This window comes from Chiroxiphia lanceolata, chromosome 4 (genome assembly GCF_009829145.1).
Source record: "Chiroxiphia lanceolata isolate bChiLan1 chromosome 4, bChiLan1.pri, whole genome shotgun sequence".
NCBI lineage: Eukaryota > Metazoa > Chordata > Aves > Passeriformes > Pipridae > Chiroxiphia > Chiroxiphia lanceolata.
Window position 1 is genome coordinate 74,765,610 of NC_045640.1, and position 18,512 is coordinate 74,784,121.

Sequence of the window (18,512 nt, forward strand, 5' to 3'; positions counted from 1 at the left end):
CCCCCCGGGTTGGTGACACCACCACTGCCCTGGGCAGCTGTGCCAGGGCTGGACACCCCTTTCTCTGAAAGCATTTTCCCTCATGTCCAATCTAAACCTCCCCTGGCACAACTTGTGGCTGTTTCCTCTTATCCAAACATTTGTTACTTGGGAGAAAGACAACACATGAGGCAACAGTGAAGAAACACACAGAACCAATCTGGCTGTTTGGGGATTTGGGCTAGACAGACTAATCCGTGCTAATCTCATTCTGGAATTAGCTGGCTCATTATGTCTTCCTTTTTTATTTTGCTGGTCACCTGCATCACTTGCATCCCAATGGTATCAGCAGGAACAGAGAGCCTGTGCTCTTGTGCCAAGGGAAATGGTTTTTCTGGGTTACAGCACATCTTTCCTGGAGTGTAACTGTGGAAGAATGGAACTACAGCTCTTTCCGTGCTATTAAAGAAAGCCATGATCTGCCCAAATCTAATTCCATCAACACTGTCGTCAGCCAAACCTCTCTGTATCTGAAGAGAACCCTCAGCATTGCTCACATGGGAGACTCTCGCCATCTTATTTTATATTGTAAAACACGTGGGTTGAATTCTATGCTACAAATGACACTGATAGCAGCACTATTCCTCATATATATATATATATATATACATACACACACACACACACACACACGCTGCCCCCTAAATCTATCTCTGTATATATGGTCCTCCTCTGTGCTTACTTGTTCAATTGCCTAATTTAGCCTTTTCCTGAATATAGAGCTAGGAAAAGTGTCTAGGGAAGATCCACACCTTCACTAACTGAGAACTAAACTAATGAGAAACCAGTTTGGAACCAACTGAGATCAATTTTAAGTCCCTTGCCAAAGAGTGTGTTAATGTATAAAGAGTCCCCAAGGACAGATGTGTTCTGCAGCTACTAAAAAATTCCATTCTGCAGTTCTCAAAGTAAGGAAACTAGGCCAGTCCATCCTGTCGCTGCCTCCTGAGGCTTATTTTCAAGTGTGCCTTTTGAAAAACCAGGGAAGAAAAGAAGAATCATTTAGTTCAAATGCAGATTCCAAGCAGTTCCAACAGAATTCTCACTGATCTCCAGAAGAATTGTGTACATGCAACATTTGTGTGGTGCTGCTGGTACTGCCTCATTATAAGCCACCAGCAGCAGAAACCACCCAGGTCGTCAGGGCTAAGATCCGATGACAGTACATCCTCATTAGGTTCTGGGATGGGCTGCAACTCGTGGGCTTTGATTTATAAGGTCCTTAAGAAACAAAATTCTGGCAAGTTATGCATTCTCCCTTATCTTTTCTTATAAATTGCCTGAAATTGCCTTTTACTCCAGAAGCATCAAATGATTTTCTAATGCTACCACCACAGTTTTGTGGTATAAGAAGAATGTGTCCTGTGCTGAGGACCCTGCCCCGAGCCCCTTCCTATGTGGAGTGCCAGCATTGGGACCTGCAGTCTCGATGCTGGATTCAGGGCCTTAATATTGTCAGTGTCTCTGGAGGAGAGTTTGTTTGCTTAACTGCTGCCAAAAATTCTGCTTGTTTGTTTTGGGGGGCTGAGGAAAGAGTTTGTCTCTGCAGCGACCCCAGCTGCCTCAGCTGGCCATAAAAATACACAGTTTTACTCTATGTTTCACTGTATGTTCAAGGCTGTATCCGTGAAGCACTTCCAGAAGCCCCTGCAGGGCATCTCTCTGGGATATTTCACAATAAATAAATATTATCTCTGAAATTTTGATAACACAAAGCAAGCCAGCTCTGCTGCTGCAGAAACACGGTGCAGCGACACAGAGAACATCGGATTTAACATTCCCCTCAAGGCACATGGAACAATTACTTGAGCATTAGCAAAAACCAAACCAAAAAAAAAAAAAACCAGAACAAATCTCTTGTCATAGAACCACAGAATTCTTGAGGTTAAAAAAGGGCCTTCAGATCAAGTTCAACCATTCATCCATTATTGCCAAGTCCCCATCAACTGGATGCTGTCAGCCACGTGGGCATGGAAGTGCTGCTGCACCTTTGAGGGTCTCAGGATGTGGCAGACAGGGTTTGGTGGTGGTGTCACCCCTCGTAAAGGTGTCTTGGTGTCAGAGGAGGACACACACTAAAGCATTTCCTAACAGAAATAAAAATGCCAGCAACCTGGTTCAGACACCAGCAACTTCACCACACTGAGGAATAAGAAAAGAGAGGAAAAAGCTCTTGTGACTTCATAAAAAGCCCGGGTATCTCTCACCTTCCTGAGAATCATTAAGCTCAGAGAATTACCTCTGCTTATGTTCTCTTCCACCCTTGGGAGCGACACTGACTGGCAGATTTACAAACAAACAGGGATTAGAGGAAGGTCTGAATCTTGGGGCTCTGCAGGATTAGCTGTGAAATGCACAGCCTCCATGGGCCACAAACACAGACCCCATCTCACTTTGTTCTTAGACTTAAAAGAGAAAACAAAACATTTTGAAGTGCTGACTGCTTCCATGAAATATGTGCTTCTCTGGTACCTGAGCAATTCCAGCTGCAGAATGATTCTGGGAAGAATGGAAGATTTCCTGCACTATGTTCCTTGCTCTGACATCACGGGAAGGCTCTTCCCTTCCACGCGCCGTCAGCAAAACCAGCTCTGAGCACTCACTTACACGAGGGCTCGATGCCAGGGCACACTCAGGGAGCCACGTAGAAAGGCATCATCCTCTATGTATTTCAACTGTGTTTAGAGCCAACTCGGGATAAACTTTTCCAATGGAAATGGCTGGAATTTTACCCCATAATTTTCTTGTCATCACTTCCCTACCTGGCATGAGGCTTTCTAGGACTGCAGGTTATCCACACCTGGCAGCAAACACACACAGAACATAGCCAGAACTTAAGGAAACTATAATTAAATATGCCTGAATTTAGGTCAGCTATTAACTGTTCTTTTTCCATCCCATGACCAGAAACTGGGAATAGAAAAAGAAAGGAGGAAGTTCAGCCTGTTCCAGAGTTCTCAGTGCTGCAGAACACGCTTGACACACTACCTGGACAGTTTGCAACAGCTCTGCACTTACCTGATTCCTGGTGAAAGTGCTTTTAGACCTGTGGAAATGTAGTAGTGATGGTGTTGGCGGTGGAAATGTCGCTGTGAGGTTCTAACATGCAAGCAAAAGACGAGGAATAAGGCTCAGGATGAAACCGAGCCTGTTTGGAATAAGTGCTATTGCTCTCTAATAATGAAAAGCTGAGGGAAGACATTGAACAACCAAAGAGGAGAAGCCCCCGAGTGACAGCCCAGAGCCTGCTCTCTGCACAGCCCATGGACACAGCAGCACCTCGCCTGGACACCACTAATACCAGATCACAGCTCCGCGCTGGCTTAACGTGGCCTCGGGACTTGCCCGGCCTTGCCCTGGCTCATCTGCTCTGCACCTTATTTTTAGCTGGGTTTTAGCCCTAACAGTCAACTTAGCCAAGAGACAGCTACCCTACAACTATAAACCTATCACTTCTGCTTTCCTAGTAGCAAAAAATCCTCCCCTTTCACATTTCTTTATTTCTCTCTCTATATATATAGCAAGAATTCCATCATAATTTTGTTTTGGAGGTACAGATGATTTGGTGGTTAGTTTTGGTTTCTAGAGTTATTTTAGAACAGGTTAAAAATATATTCTTACATGCCATTATTCAAAATACTTAATTATGGAATTTCCCTTTTCCCCACAGAAAGGGGAACCCCTGGTTACATGGATCGTGGGCAGGGCTGGAGTCTTGCTTTGACTCTGAATTCTGAAGGACTTTGCATCTCCTAAAATGTAATAAAAACAGTCTCTTGACAATTCCAGGTCTTTATTATAAGCTGTCCCTCTTCCTCCTGTGGAGCAACTTACACATGTAGTACAGAGACTTTAACAGCAATAAATGGAATTTATCTACTTTAATCCCAGGAGAATATTCTGTTGGATAAAGGTCATAATTTATTGGGATATATGAAGAAGACTCGAGCATTTGGGTCTGGCTTTTTAGGAAACCTGAGGGACACCTTCTGCTGGTGGTTACATACAAAAAGAGGACACACAGAAGTCTGTGGATCACAGATTAGACACACATAAACCAAGCAAATCCATTCCTTTGTCACTTCACGCCACACCAAGTTCTGCACTTCAATATCAGTGGAGCCTTTTAAACACCACTGCAAAAAAAAGGTGAAAAATAACACGGAAAAAGTCCCATTTTGCAAAATCATCAGCTGTATCAAAGTCCAGGAGTAAGAAAAAAGCATCTGTAGAGGCTCTGGAATTCAGTTTGCAGAGGAGAAAGAGTAAGTCAGCAACCATGTGCAGCCTGGCCCACTGCTGAGGTGCACACCTGAGTATCTGGGCTGCTGGAACCAAACCCAGTTTGGGCATGAGAGGGCTTATTTCCTACAGCTTGGAGTGGTCAGCCCTGTACTTCCAAAGTTTCCAGCTCCTAAGAGCATCGAGTCCATGCCTTTATAAGTCAGACGATCTCCCAGGAACATCAGAGAGCTCTGCATTAACAACCTGAAAAGCACTCATGCCTTCATGTATCATTACATCAACCCAAAAATCACTGTAACTTCACAAAGGCACACACTTAAAGCATCCTCAGATTCCTAAGTGGAATAATGCATTATAAAAGGACAGAGCAATCCAAAAAGGGGGGTACCCCTAAAGCCCACCACATTTGGAAAGCACAGGCTGCATTCATAATTTATTTGCTAATTTAGAACTTACTGGAAGAAGAAATGCTGGATAGCCTGAGCTCTCAGAATTTTTGGGCAGCTTCCCTGAGATTCCAACAGGCTTCAGAGGAGTTCCAGGGTCTAAACTCTTCAAACAGGTGTTTTCAGCAGCTGACCACTACTGGGAGCTTTCAATGCTTGAGGAAGTTGCTTTGGCAGAGATGCTGCCCCTCAGTGCTCATTAACTAAGTAGTTATAGCAAGGCCTTAAAATTATTTCAATCCCAGTCTGGATTCCTTAGTCCTTGGCATCTGAGCCAGCTTCTGCCAGCTGGCTGAAAGCATGGAGAGAGCCATGGATGGGTTGGGGTTTGAAGGGAGCTTAAAGACCATCTAGTTCCAAACCCCTGCCATGGGCAGGGACACCTTCCACTTAACCAGGTTGCTCCAAGCCCTGTCCAACCTGGCCTTGGACACTTCCAGGGATGAGGTAGCCACAGGTTCTCTGGGTAAGCCAATAAAGGAATTTTCAGTGGCAAAGAATGGGGCAAATTGGGACAGTTTCCACAGTGAGTGCACTAACAACTCCTTGGGTTGCTCATTTCTCTGGGATTTAGGGAGACCTGTGTTTACATACAGCTGCTTATTTTTAAAAGCTGTATAAGGACTGTGTTCCTACAGACCTGGGACCCGTTACTGCCATGGGAATGGTGTGAGAGGACACTGCCCGGCCAGTGCAGGCCCAGCCACAGCCCTGCTTGTCACAGAGCAGCCCAGTGGCTACTGTCAACAGCAATTACCCTCCAGTCATCACCTTATCTGCCTTAAGCCTCTGCAAGTCGGCAAAGCCAGCTACATTGTCCAGACACAACAGCGGGACCTCAGGACAAAGCCCCGCTTCCTTCCACGGGGATTACTCCGAGCGGGGAGCTGTGCCTTGCTCACACAGCAGTACAGACACAGCCCTGCCCAGCTCCTGGGGATGAACTGTGGAGCCTGGCAGTTGCTGAAGAAGGACTTGTACAAGCCACCAATGTGCAAATTAATAGTTTACCTAAATATCCGAAAATCTGTGCTCTGGAGCAGCCCCACGAATGACACAAAATCCCCATGGTGGAGGCCTGCCAGTCTGATCCACTCAGGGAGAAAACTCTCCCACTGTGATCCATGCAAGGGGAAATCTCTCACAACAGCTCAGGGAACAGTCTTTGCTCCTTTCCAGGACAGATTTGCATTCTCCTGCCTATGGAGAAGCTGAAGAGCTTCAGCTGAAGGGCTCTGCATGACCCACCTGGTCTGAGCCAGAAGTGCTGTCCAGCTGGAGAGCAAAGCCAGGAGCAGCCAGGGCAGCTCAGCTTTTCCATTAAAGTAATGACCCACACTGAAAACACATTGTAAAAATCCAAGGGAAGAATGTCACTGGTGACAAGGTGTGGCATAGGCAACCTGCTACTGCAAAACTGCTGAAGGACACTTCGGTGGTAACAGTGGAAAACCAAAAGAAGTGCTTTGAGTGCTTTTCCTGTAAAAGCAAAGAGATGTGAACACGCTTCTCGTGGACTTGCTCCGAGTTTTCTAGAGTCTCCAAGGGACAGGGCAGACCACTACCATCACAACATAAGCACCAGTTAACACTGGCACCTGCGTCCTGCCCGCTGCCCTGGCAGTCCTCCCCTGACCTGTCTTTATGATGGAGCTCCAGAATCTGGATAATCGATCTAGAGGACACTGGCTGGAGTGGACATTTGACCTGTTACAAAACAGAGAATCATTAAGGCTGGAAAACACCATCAAGTCCAACCATTGAACACATGAACTCTGAAAGGCCAAATGAGAAGTGGAGAAGGGAAGAGATGAAACTCTGTCCAAGTGCCAAAGCCAGAAGTTTTGAACATAAAGAAATCAAAGAAGATTTCTGAATTTAGTGGGACTGAAGCAATTTCTTTCCAGGTCTCACACGTTCAAAGAAGAGGTAAAACAGAAGGAATACCTGGGCCTGGCTCCATTCTAAGCTCAGTGAACATCTTCACAGGTATAAAAGGTAAAATTAGAGTCCAACACCCTCAGTGTGATTCCCTTGCACGGCCACCAGAGCAGGTGGAAGCCAAGGATGGGAACACCACAGGCAGACACAGCTGTCCGATGGTTTATGCTGAGATCAGCATTTAAAGGAGACAGGAGATTGGAATTCACAGTATTCACTCACATAAAAGGAATAACTGAGTGTGTAAAACTGGAAAAAAAATGTGGGAAAATATTTCTGCAGTCCATATTACCGAGACAAAGAGAACTTCAAATGAGTCACAGAGCGCGGGTGTGCGACAACGGCTCACTTCCTTCCCAGGTCTCACTGCCCTGGGACTCCTTAATGGAGCTGAAAGCGTAATTGTCCTTAATTGCTCAGTTGGCACTAAGTGGATTCCAACCTTCTGACAGGACAAAGCCCAACAGCTGGTTTTTGGAGCCTGGCCTTCCGATGAGCCCGTGCACCTGCAGCGACATCGGCCACGTCCATGGAGGGCTCCTCCACCACTGCCAGGCAGCAGCAGAGCCCTGTCTGCATGCCTGAGAGGTCCCCTCCCACCCCAACCAGCCCAGGATTCCATGATCCTATGAGATACGTGCACGACATTTAGATAGATATGGTACATTACAATATTTAGGTATATGAAACTGAAGTTTTGCAGAACTTCATTTGCCCATCAACCCCATCACAAGCTGAAAAGCTTAATTTTTTAATTCATACAAAAGAATTGGCCGGAATACTGAAGATGGAGTGGAGGATTATAAATATATTCCAGATAGCTGTGCTGGGTTGACAAATTGTGGTTCTTTGTTGCAAAATAATATTCAATGTCACACAGGCAGATTTTGTGAAATCACAGAAAGCCAGCCAAAGCCTCTGCTCTCTCCTAGTCACACATCTTCCAGAAGAGAGGATTTTAAAGCTGGAAGGGCTGACAGGGAGGGAGCAATAAAGCCAGCTCTCAAACCTCCCAATTCCTTATGGAGCACAGCTCTCCTGCCCACACCTCTGGCTATAATTACATAGAGTACACCCTGAGTGTGATACCCTTATAAAAACCACACAGCCCGACATTACAGACATACTGATTTTCAGGGAAAAAGAGAGCAAATAGGCAGCTTAGGAGGGTTAATTTTGACTGTCACACCACAGAACTGGTTTGCAAACCATGAGAGTCTCACCTGTGCTTTCCTGTTGCCATTCAGGGAGGGGAAGAGTTTCCTGCAAGGCCCAAACACAGGCCCTCAGAAACTGCCACAGAATTATTTCATTATGGATCCATCCCCCTCAGTATTTCCCTTTTTTTTCATATAGACTCTTACACAACGAGGCTTTTTTTTTTCCTTTCCACCTCCCCAAATTCCTACGAGCGCGCCAGCCTTGCCTGCACCTCGCACAGATGTGTTATGAATATAACTCACACTGTTTCCACACAGGATATTTTGATCATTCCCCTCTCCTTTTCCCCATCTCAATCTCATCCAAAATAGCACAGAGTCATAATCATAAATTCTCCTGTTCTGACCTGAAAAAGCTGTGACTAAGGAGAGGGAGTTTTGTCGGCAAGGTTCATCCCTGCTGCCTGCCATGGGAGGTGAGGTCTGCTGGAGGCGTTTTCCACAGGGAATTAGTACTTCTTTCTGCCCAGAACTGACCTTCTCCCTCCTGACACTCAAGGCCATTCAGATAAAACCATAAATGTCCACCTCTTATGTTAAAATTAATCTGAATACATCTGAACATTATTGCTAGAACCTCACCACAGTGCGTGAATACCCAGAATGCCATTTAGTTGTGGAATGACACTTCACGAAGCACTTCGTGCCCCTTCAGTAGCACACTCTCTCTATGAAGCTGCTCCTCGAATCCAAGGAATTTCTCTGTGAGAGGAGAGCTGCCAACTTTCCCTCTTTGGCAAGCAGGGTCCCATTCTTGCGCCTCTCTCCATTTCCTGCACAGTGTTGCTTTAACGAGCCCTTCGGTCTGGTGGAAAGCTAACAGAGATGGTGAAAAAAACCCCATAATAATAAAAAAAGAGATGAACCTGAGAGGGGAGAAGATTTAGGAAGAATTTTCCATGGAATATACAATGGGTCTGACTAGAAATATGACAAAAAAGAGATAGTCCTCCTCCTCCTCAAAAGGAGGGAAAACAACCCAAGGGTTTAGTTTTAGACATATAAAAGGGCCTCTCAAGCTAATCAATAAATTTAATGACTTAGACTTACAAAGAAGAACTGCTTAGTCAAATATTGTTTGTGTTGCAGGAGTGTAGGAATAGCAGTGAGACAGCCCAAGGCACCAAAATAAATGAAGAGTACGGTTTGTAGAACTGTCATCCAAAAATGCAGCCTTCAGCTGGGATTCAATCCCTAACTAACACAAAGGCAAGCTTATCCCAACCCTGGATCCCAGTTTGGTAGTGTGGTTGCAGTAGCTGGATCCCCAAAGTGATGTGAGAGTGACAATCAAAGGTGGGAGAAAAGCTGTCCAAAATTAGGAAACAACAGAACCAACCAACACAAGAGAAGAGCTGAAGTGGCAGGACAGCAAATAATCCCAATTTTAAAAAGTGCATCCAAGCATTAGTCACGGATAATAAGCCCCTCTTTCTTGCCACATGGAATTTCAGCCGTTTTTCAAAATTCCACTGGCATAAATATAAAGGAAAAGCTCCAACTATAAACTGTCACTGAATGCTGTTGAACTTGGGTTCCTGCTTTTTTTTTCCATGAATGCACTGTAAGTCAGCATTCCAAGAGCAACAAACGTCCCAAACCCAAGATATTTCCCAACAGTCCGTGGACCATGAGAGTGTCCAAGATAAGGGCACAAATATGCATGAGGCCATTCTTCTCAGACCCCACACCCACAGAGGAAGGGGTCCCCAAAAGCCCAGGCTGATCTGCACCAAGGGGGCCTCGGGCTGGGACAACAAACAGCTTCAATTACCCACCCAGAGCACAGAGATCATTGTGTTGCTGTACTGAAAATCCTGAAAAACAAGGAACATCCAAGTCCTTCGTGACATGAAGCCTCTGCTTGGGATGTGGGAGGTTTAATTCGGATTGAAGCTCTGCCACTGTGGAGCAGCCTTTTCCAAACCTTGGGCATCAGCTTACCCACTTTATTCAGAGTAATAGCCTCCAGTGTCTTTGAATATCCCACTCAAGCTGTAGATACTATCATCATCCCAAATAAACCTTCACAGAAGGTGCTAAAAGCAGGTTATTATGTCCCAGGTACCTGAAGGTTTTAGGGATGCTCTTGTTGTCCAACTCTGCTCTTCCAAGGGAAATCACCCGAGGGAACTCACTGTCCAGCAGCACAGATGAAAACTGCCTTTCCCTGCTTTGGAAAGCCAGCTGCTGCCTCAGTTTCCCTGGCATCAGAGCCAGAATCCTGTCTTTTACCTGTGCAAGTGCCTCACTACTCTCACTGTAAACCTGCACGTGGGTTGCAAACCATGGAGTTCCCTGGAGATACTGGCAGCTGGGACACCTGCACACGGTGTCATCACCCGTGAGCCTCAGGAAAGGGATGTTAAGTTCAACACAGGGACTTCTCTCTAAGAAATGTAAAGCCTAATTTCTTAAAGGCTTTAAAAAGGGAGCCAGGGCAGCTGGAGGCAGAGGACGCTGGGTTTCCACGGAGCGTTACATCTGAGGAACAGCTGTGAGTCAACCTGCGTGGCAAAGGTTCAAGGATACAAGTGCTCAGCTTTAAATCCCACAGATACAGGCAAGGAATGACCTGCAGGAGAGACACTGCTGGCTTGTCTCCATCGCTTCCTCCCACAAATGCCACAAGTTTCTTCTTTACACGGGAACAAACATCCTAAATCAGTGGTATTAAAGGGCCTGATCAAGAAACAGGCATTTGGGGTTTAATGCCTATCAAATTTCTTTCACTATCAGCAATTCTAAGTGAGCCAGGAGATGGAGAGAGAACACATCTGCTCACTGCAGTGCTGGTGAGACGTTCCTAATAACGATGCAGATGTTTCCAAATGGAAGTGTATGAGATGCCCAGATGGCTTTCATTGTCCTATTTTTCCAAGCAGCCCAGCAAACTTCAGATGTAAAAAAATAAATATGAATGATGAGTCTGTCTCGCCAGCAAAAATAAAGAGCATGTTTGACAAAAGAGCAAACAAAGCAGATCTGAGGAGGTCAGAACTTCATCAGCCTTCCTCCAACTAAGCCAGCGTCTAATGAGCCCCAAAACCATGGCACAGTGCTGCATGAGCCCTCAAAGACCAGATCCTTTTAATTGATTTATCTCCCCCTGTGTTCCCTCTTAAAGAGAACTGTTAACTAAAGGAAGACTGCTTTTTACTTCTAGTAGTAAATGTTCTCGGCACCAGAAACTTGGAAGCTTTGAAGTGCTGGAAGTAATGAAAATATATTGTTACTTATTCTTGGCAGGGAAAACTCTGCAAACTGATTAAGAAAAAGGGCTTGAAATAAATCAAGAATCAACCCCGTGAAAGCAAACTGAGAAATACCATTAAAATACCAAAGCACAGGCCCAAATGCATCTGTTTGCAAATTCACTTGTAATCAGGCATAAAAAGAACATGGAGTTGGCTGTGGAAGAACCTGGGCAGAACCCAGGGATATGGAAGTGCAGTTTCAAGGACTGTTCAGGACTGTTCAGATTCTATTTAGAACAGTTACCAAAATGAATTATATGGTCCCTGGATACTCTCTGCCTGTTGGTTAAAACTGAGAATGGCAAAATTAAAAAAAATAGGAAATAAATTATCTTGTGAACTGGTTATCTGTTGCTGTCACAGTCCTAAGGAATCCAGGGCTTTTGCTGAAATTAGTTATATCATCTGTGATGGTATCAGTTATGTTTTCCTCATAAGCCACAGAGCATAACGAGTTACCCCTTCACTCTAAGATATTTCTCACGGATTTCCAAAACAGCTTTTGCCACAGATGAAACGAAAGCAAGAGATATACTTGGAATTGCTCTCAGTCTAGATGTACCAGTTGAATTTTCCATGTCCAACAAGATGATTTCTAGGTTAAGTTTGAGATATTTGTCCTATGTTGTGAAGAAACACGGAAGATCAGAACTCATTTTCACCGTGAGCTGGCTCTGAGCTTCCTTTCTGCTCTAAGCAAGTGAAAAAACCCCCACAGAGAATCTTTATCATCAAATCAAAGATACTCAAAGCCAAATGAAAATCTACACCCAGAAATGGAAGAAGCAGAAGGCACTACTTTGTAGCTGGACACGGTTAGGGAGTCCAAAACCTAAGTGAAAACGATTACAACATTAACTCTGCCATGAAAGGGAAGAAACACACCCGAAGCCTTGAGGCCCAGAGGCTTCATGAGCTGCTGGAGGGCAGGGACCAGCCACAGTCACTGACTCTCACTTCTGTACACCACTAACAGAGTTACTGCTACCTCTTACCTTAATACCTCTGACAGATTTATTGTAGAGCAGAGAAAAACACAACTGCTATTTCTCCTGGAAATTGTGACTTTATGTTCCCTGGAACTACTAGTGAAGAGAACTGGAACAGCAGAGCAGAGCTCTCCATTAAGGAAGCACAAATTTCCTAGGATGGCCTTGTATCACCTGTAACTGTTTCCAGAAGAGACTGAAAAAGCTCAGTTTACAGTGTGTTTAAACCTGTTGCACTTGATTTTTTTAGCACCTGAAGGATTTGTTATTATTAGGATTTTGCACAAGATGATCAGTGTATTTCGAAGTTTTCATTTTAATTTACAATAACCAGGTGGTGTTGATTTATTATTTGATGCCTGTAGGATTACAGAACGCAATTATTTGGCAAACAAATTGTTCTTCAAACTCTGTGATCCAAATTTTGTATTATGACTACAATATATATTCATTTCATACAAAAAGAGCCCTTGCTAATGATTTCACACGTTCTCACACCCCATCATTCCCTGTCTTCCATGGAGGATGTGAGTGCCTGAGTCCAGCTTTCTCCAGGTGTCCAGGTCTGCTGTCAGGCAGGAATATGGGGTTTCTTGGCACCTGATGGACAGTGCCCCTTGCACGAACAAGAGAAAGGGCAAACCTATTCCCTGCAGGCATGTCACTAACTGTTGGGAGGCAGCAGCCTGCTTGTTATCTGGGTGGAGAGTTAAGACACCGAAGGAGACACCAGAGAGGCACCCAAGCCCTTACTGGCATCCCTCCTCCAGGTATGTGCTCAAGCTTTTCCAGGGAATGTTTAAAAACAGGCCCTACAAAGGAAGATGCACCAGTGCAACGCTTCCCTGGCTACTCCTACAGTCCAAGCCAGCAGAGCTCTTCATTCCTCACTGGGTTCTCTTCCCAGACCACACGGTATTTGCTGGAATCCAACCCAGATTTCCCACAGGTCAGCCTCTCACTGTCACCAGCTTCCCTGAGACTTCAATTCCCTCTTTTCCAACTCAAACTGCAAGCTCAGACTTGTGTGACTTTTAATAACCCCCAGAACTCAAATTATCTCGCCAATCCTGTCCCATGTTATTGGAATACTCCAAAGAATGATTAGACAAGGCATTCTGGCAACCTCCCCCCCCTCCCCGTTTTCTTAGCAAACAACAGCTGGGTCATGCTGTTACTCTGTGGTGTTTCACTATTGCGTTGTGGAAAGATTTATGCGCTTGTGTAACCCAGAAATGGGTCTGAAGAAACTCGGTCCATGGGGAGCAACGTGAACTACGAGGATGATGTTCTCACGTTAGTCATTCCCATCCGCATTCCTGGCAGCTCCAGCTGCCCAGTTCTGGGTCATCCCACGTCAGGCAAACCAGATAAGTTTACTTCTCATTTACACCATGTTTTGGAGGATGCAGTGAGCAATACATGTGGTACAGCAGGAGCTTCTCCACAGGACCCCACCAAAAGGAGGAGCACAGCATCCAAATCGCTCATTCAAAGCACACGAGATCCATCTTCCTTTTCTGTCATAAAGCAGGGATGCTTGCATCTCATGCAGATATTTTCAAAGATATGACTGAATTAAACTGCCTGTGGTTTGGATCCTTACCAGTTTCTAAAATCTTTCTAAAAATACCCATTAAAAACCAGGTATCTCTCAGTGGGGAAAAATGCCAAAACTGTAGTAAATTCAGGGGTAGAAAATCTAGCAGGAGCCACAAGGTACGGAAATTACTATTTGATGTTAGGACACAAACTGCTACATTTTAATTCATTTTCCCATCAGAGACATAGATTAAAAAGCCAACTGTAGAACAGACTGATTAAACAAGGCTCTTCCCTTTCCGTGGAAGAGTCTCTCAGTGCTGTCATTTCGGTCCTAAATTTGTACGAAGCGCATGTAAAACACATAAACAAGGCTCAGCCCCCGCACGCTGTGGGAGGATTCATTTCCTTCGGTTCCGGACCTTTAATTCACATAAACTCACCCTGATAAGGCAGTCTCTTCTGCTTCCCATTCCCATGTTCCCAGACAGGGATGTTCTGGTACATGCATCCTGGTACATACCCCATTCTACACCACCCTGATCCCTTGGCCAAATTCAGAGCACTTTTAACCACCTCAGGTGCATCTTTCTAATCAAACTCAGCAGTAGAAATGAGTCAGTTCTCACCCAAGTGAGGGAGCTCAGTCCCACATGGATCACCCAAAGGGTGACCCTCTCCTTGGCATGCCTTTACCTCTCCAAGAACATCATCTCTAAACTGAACAGGCTTCTTCATGTGGGAACAGCTGCTTACACAGTATTTAAAAACCTCTGCTGTCCATTATCACCAGTGTTCCTTCAAAGTTTTCTTCTTCCTATGCAATTTAGGGGCACAGGGAGTTTTCACTGGAAAACTGTACGAGCCCTGGAATGGCCTCAAGCTGCATGTACTGACCTGTCTCCAGTTTTTCAATTTTCCCTTCATACAGATTTTTCTGTGTGTTTTACTACTCTGGCATTGGGTGCCTGTGGTTGGAATGAAGCCTTTATCCTTGGTTTTATTTAAGAATCATTTTCCTTTGTTATTGCCAAGAAGAGAAGACGACTTAAGCAGATGGATGTCCCCACTGCCATCATCGGGCCGTAAGAGCAACCTCCCCAACACAGACACAGCACATCACTCACTTCACACTTCTGATCCATTCCTGCTCAAATTTCTTTCTTAAAAAAAAAATTACAAGCTTTTCCTCAGCTATGAAGTCTGGGTTTGCTTTTCCTTCCTAAATACATCCATCACCAACGCTCCTTCTCCTTTGTACCTTGCTGTGCTGTTCCTGTTCTGTTTTGCTGACTACTTTTCCCTTGATTAAGCAAACTGTTACCTGAAAAAAAAAAGAATTAAAAAACCCATCCCACAAACCAATATTCAATCAAGAACTTGAGAGAATCCAATTAAGTTTCAATTTTATAGAAGAAGGCTAAATTAAAAGCAAAAGCTCCAGCAGCTCTGGATAAGAGGTAGGATGTCTTTAGATAATCCAGGTCACTGCCATCAACAGAAGTTATTTGAAGGGCCTTTCTTGGGGGACTACAAGAGAGCTGGAGAGAGACTTTTGATTAGATATTGGGAAGGAATTTTTTCCTGTGAGGGTGGTGAGGCCCTGGCACAGGTTGCCTAGAGAAGCTGTGGCTGCTCCATCCCTGGGAGTGTCCAAGGCCAGGTTGGATGGGGCTTGGAGCAACCTGGGAGGTATCCCTGCCCATGGCAGGGGGGGAAACAAGATGAACTTTGAGGTGCCTTCCAACCCAAACAACTCTGTGACTCTGCGATGATACAAGAATGCCCGGACTGAACAGAGGATGTTACACAATGTGGTGTGCTCGGTCCCCACAGAAATCATTTCCATCTTTCCCGTTATTCCTGATTGCACAGGCTCATGTGGTGGGCTGGGCAGTATCTAAAATATCCTCCACCAGAACACAGGTCATGAGAAATTCTGCTGAGAAAGAGTTCAGACACCCTCCGGCACGACGGCATCCCTGAGAACCACTAACGTGCCTGGGGAAGGGCCGAGGGAGGTCTCCCGAGCAGGCAATAGTCTTCCCATTCTTCTACCTTCTATTCCAGGGTTTCATTCCCAGGCAACCAGGAGCAATTCCCAAATCATTTCTTCCTCCTACATGTTTCCCACCTGGGACAAAGACGCTCGAAGCCAGTGCCATGGCAACCCCATTGGACACACAAGCACTTTGGTTCTTTGGGGGAAATGAAAGTTCTGAAAGGAAGCTGGGAGATAAAGGCTCCTGTTCCTTGTTTCCCACTGTTAGTTAGTAATTACAAAAATACTTTCATCTCAAGTGCTCTCTGGGTGACTAGGTTGTCATTTAAAAAATACTGTGATATGAAGAGGAGGATGAAATAGGAAAGCTGTGAGCACATTACCACGCTGTGTAACCTCCACACTCAAGGTTGGTTGTCATCATTCTACCACAGGAAAAGAAAGTGCATGGAAAAAATCACAGAAGAATGAACAGGAGGAAAGATAAATCGAATTCTCAGTGATCAGCTAGAGCAGAATATGATCCAAACCCCGCCTCGTCATCCCACTGACATCAACCTGAGTCTTCCCACCGACTCCAGAAGACTTGGATCAGGCTTTTATGTTTCTGAAATACAATTTGGGTTTTATTTTACCACACTCCTGAGTCTGACTCAGTAGAACTTTCACAGAAGGCCTCCTGGGTGCAAATCTGATTGTAAATTCCACAGTCCTTTGCCTATTTCTGTTGTTTCTTGGATGCTTTCAAGGAATAAGGTTAATGATCACACATCTTGGTGATGTTTCTCAGCTTATTAACAAAGAGCAGCTTCTTTTCATCCTGCTCAGACAGAATGATATCATTGTTGTTCTTTCAAATCCTCCCAAAATCAGGCTTTTCCTGAGAGAATGTCTTTCCATTCCTAAATGAAAAGCTGTTTTGGTGAGAAAATTCTAAAGATTTATTTAAATAATGTTTTAACATGACAGCCTCACACATTGTTATATTTTTTTCTGTCTGCATAGCTTGCTTGCTCTCTGACTCTCAGACATGGAATCTTTGATCTTTATTTCTTTTTGCCCTTAAGAGTAACTATTTTTTGCTTTAACGTACAATATTTGGGAATAACACTCACAACATGAACACTGACCATGAGTACCTGCAGTACTCAACTCAAATGAGAAGCACAGATGTTTGGTGTCTTTAGGATCAAGACTTAAATGACTGGGGAAGTCGAGCTTACAAGTGTCATCCCAGGGCAATCTGACATGGAAAAGCTGTCAGGAGACTGTCGGGTGTATTTACACCCATGGAGAACTCTAGACATTGTCCTGCTCTGGGACAGGGTTCCCAGACCAGACCTAACCAGATGCTCATCCCAGATGTTTAAAAATAAATGTCCAGCGTCTCATCCTACCACATTTCAGAGTTTTTCCAATAGCTGGGATTTCCCAGGGGAGGCCTTGGCTTCCATCTCGCAGAAGAGGAACAGCTTCCTCTGTCCAGAGGAACCAACCTGAGCTCAGCACTTCAAACCAGCAAACAGACCCACCCTGTGTGATGGAGGTCACAGGGACCAGGAAGGACTTGGGGTTTATAAAATGATTTGAACAATCAGTGGTCAAGACCCACTGCTTCCCTGCCCCACTTGGCAGAAGAGAGATCAGATTCCAAGGAATACAGTCAAACAAGACCTTCTGAATTATCAGACAGATTACCCATGACATATAAATAGTCATTCCTGCCACCAGTCTGTCAGAATATGGAAAATTATCCACATTTCCCTGGTATCACAGACTGAGAGGAGAGGCATTTTATAAGCATAAAAGATATAAAACTATCCACTTTTCCCTGGTATCAAAACAACCCCCAAGTAGTCAGGGCCATTTACATGCAGGAGATCCTATTCACATCAGAATGACTGAAAAGAGTGAGCTATAAAAAGGCAATAATTAATGAAGGGGTCCTTGAAGGAGCCTGAGTTGGGTGTGCACACACACAGAGAACAATTCCCCACAGGAATGGGGCAGGATTTCCAGTCTGATTTCTGGAGTGTCTCATATAAGGCACTTCTAAAGAAACCAATCTCTACACAAAGTAAATGATGAAACCAATACCTGCAATATGCTGCTGTCATTTCCTAAAGAGGCTATCCAGAGACATGGATACCATAGGCAGGAATCAGCATAGGGTGCTTCTTTGGGGTGAAGGCTGAACCCACACTATCCAGTAGCTTGAGGTATCCCAGTATCTTCCTCAGAACCCCAGATTTCTGGTTCCCAGCTAAGAAAGCTCACTGACACTTCACCCCAAAGAACAGCCATAAATAAAGAGACAAGGATAGATGCTAAGTGTGCTGACTTCCATGAGAACACAGTATATGAACCAATTCATGTCCCTTGCACTGTGATCACAGCTAAAACCTTGCTCTCAGCATGGCAGTTTTTCCACTTAAAACTCCTACGCTCACTCCGTCCCACTGTTTGAACAATGTCCAACCAATTCCCAAATGCTGTAATATCCTGCAGGAATTCCAGATGTCCTGTCAGACTGAAAGCTCTTCCACATAGCTGGAGCTGGAAGCTTTCCTCTTAGGAAACTGGCTTTTTGTAGGGAGAATAGGCCGCAGCGTGTCCCGTGTCACCGTGGAGGAAAGGCTTTCACAGCATTTCCCAGCTTTTTCAGCCACTTCACTGACAACGACAGCTTTAAGTACTTTTTTATCTTAATGACTGTTTTGTTGAGTCATCTGTCATCTGTTGCTGAGAACTTGGATTTTTGTCTGTGCTGGCTGAACTCCCAAACCACCAGCAGACCGTCCTCTGCGTCACTGCCTCCGGCCCGGGCACAG

General features: G+C 44.9%; 1 protein-coding gene across 4 annotated transcripts in view; it reads right to left on the minus strand.

Moving 5' to 3' along the window:
• The window catches only part of ADAMTS3 (ADAM metallopeptidase with thrombospondin type 1 motif 3), a 97,793-nt gene that overhangs the window by 17,806 nt on the left and 61,475 nt on the right, over positions 1 to 18,512 (minus strand). The window lies entirely within an intron of this gene.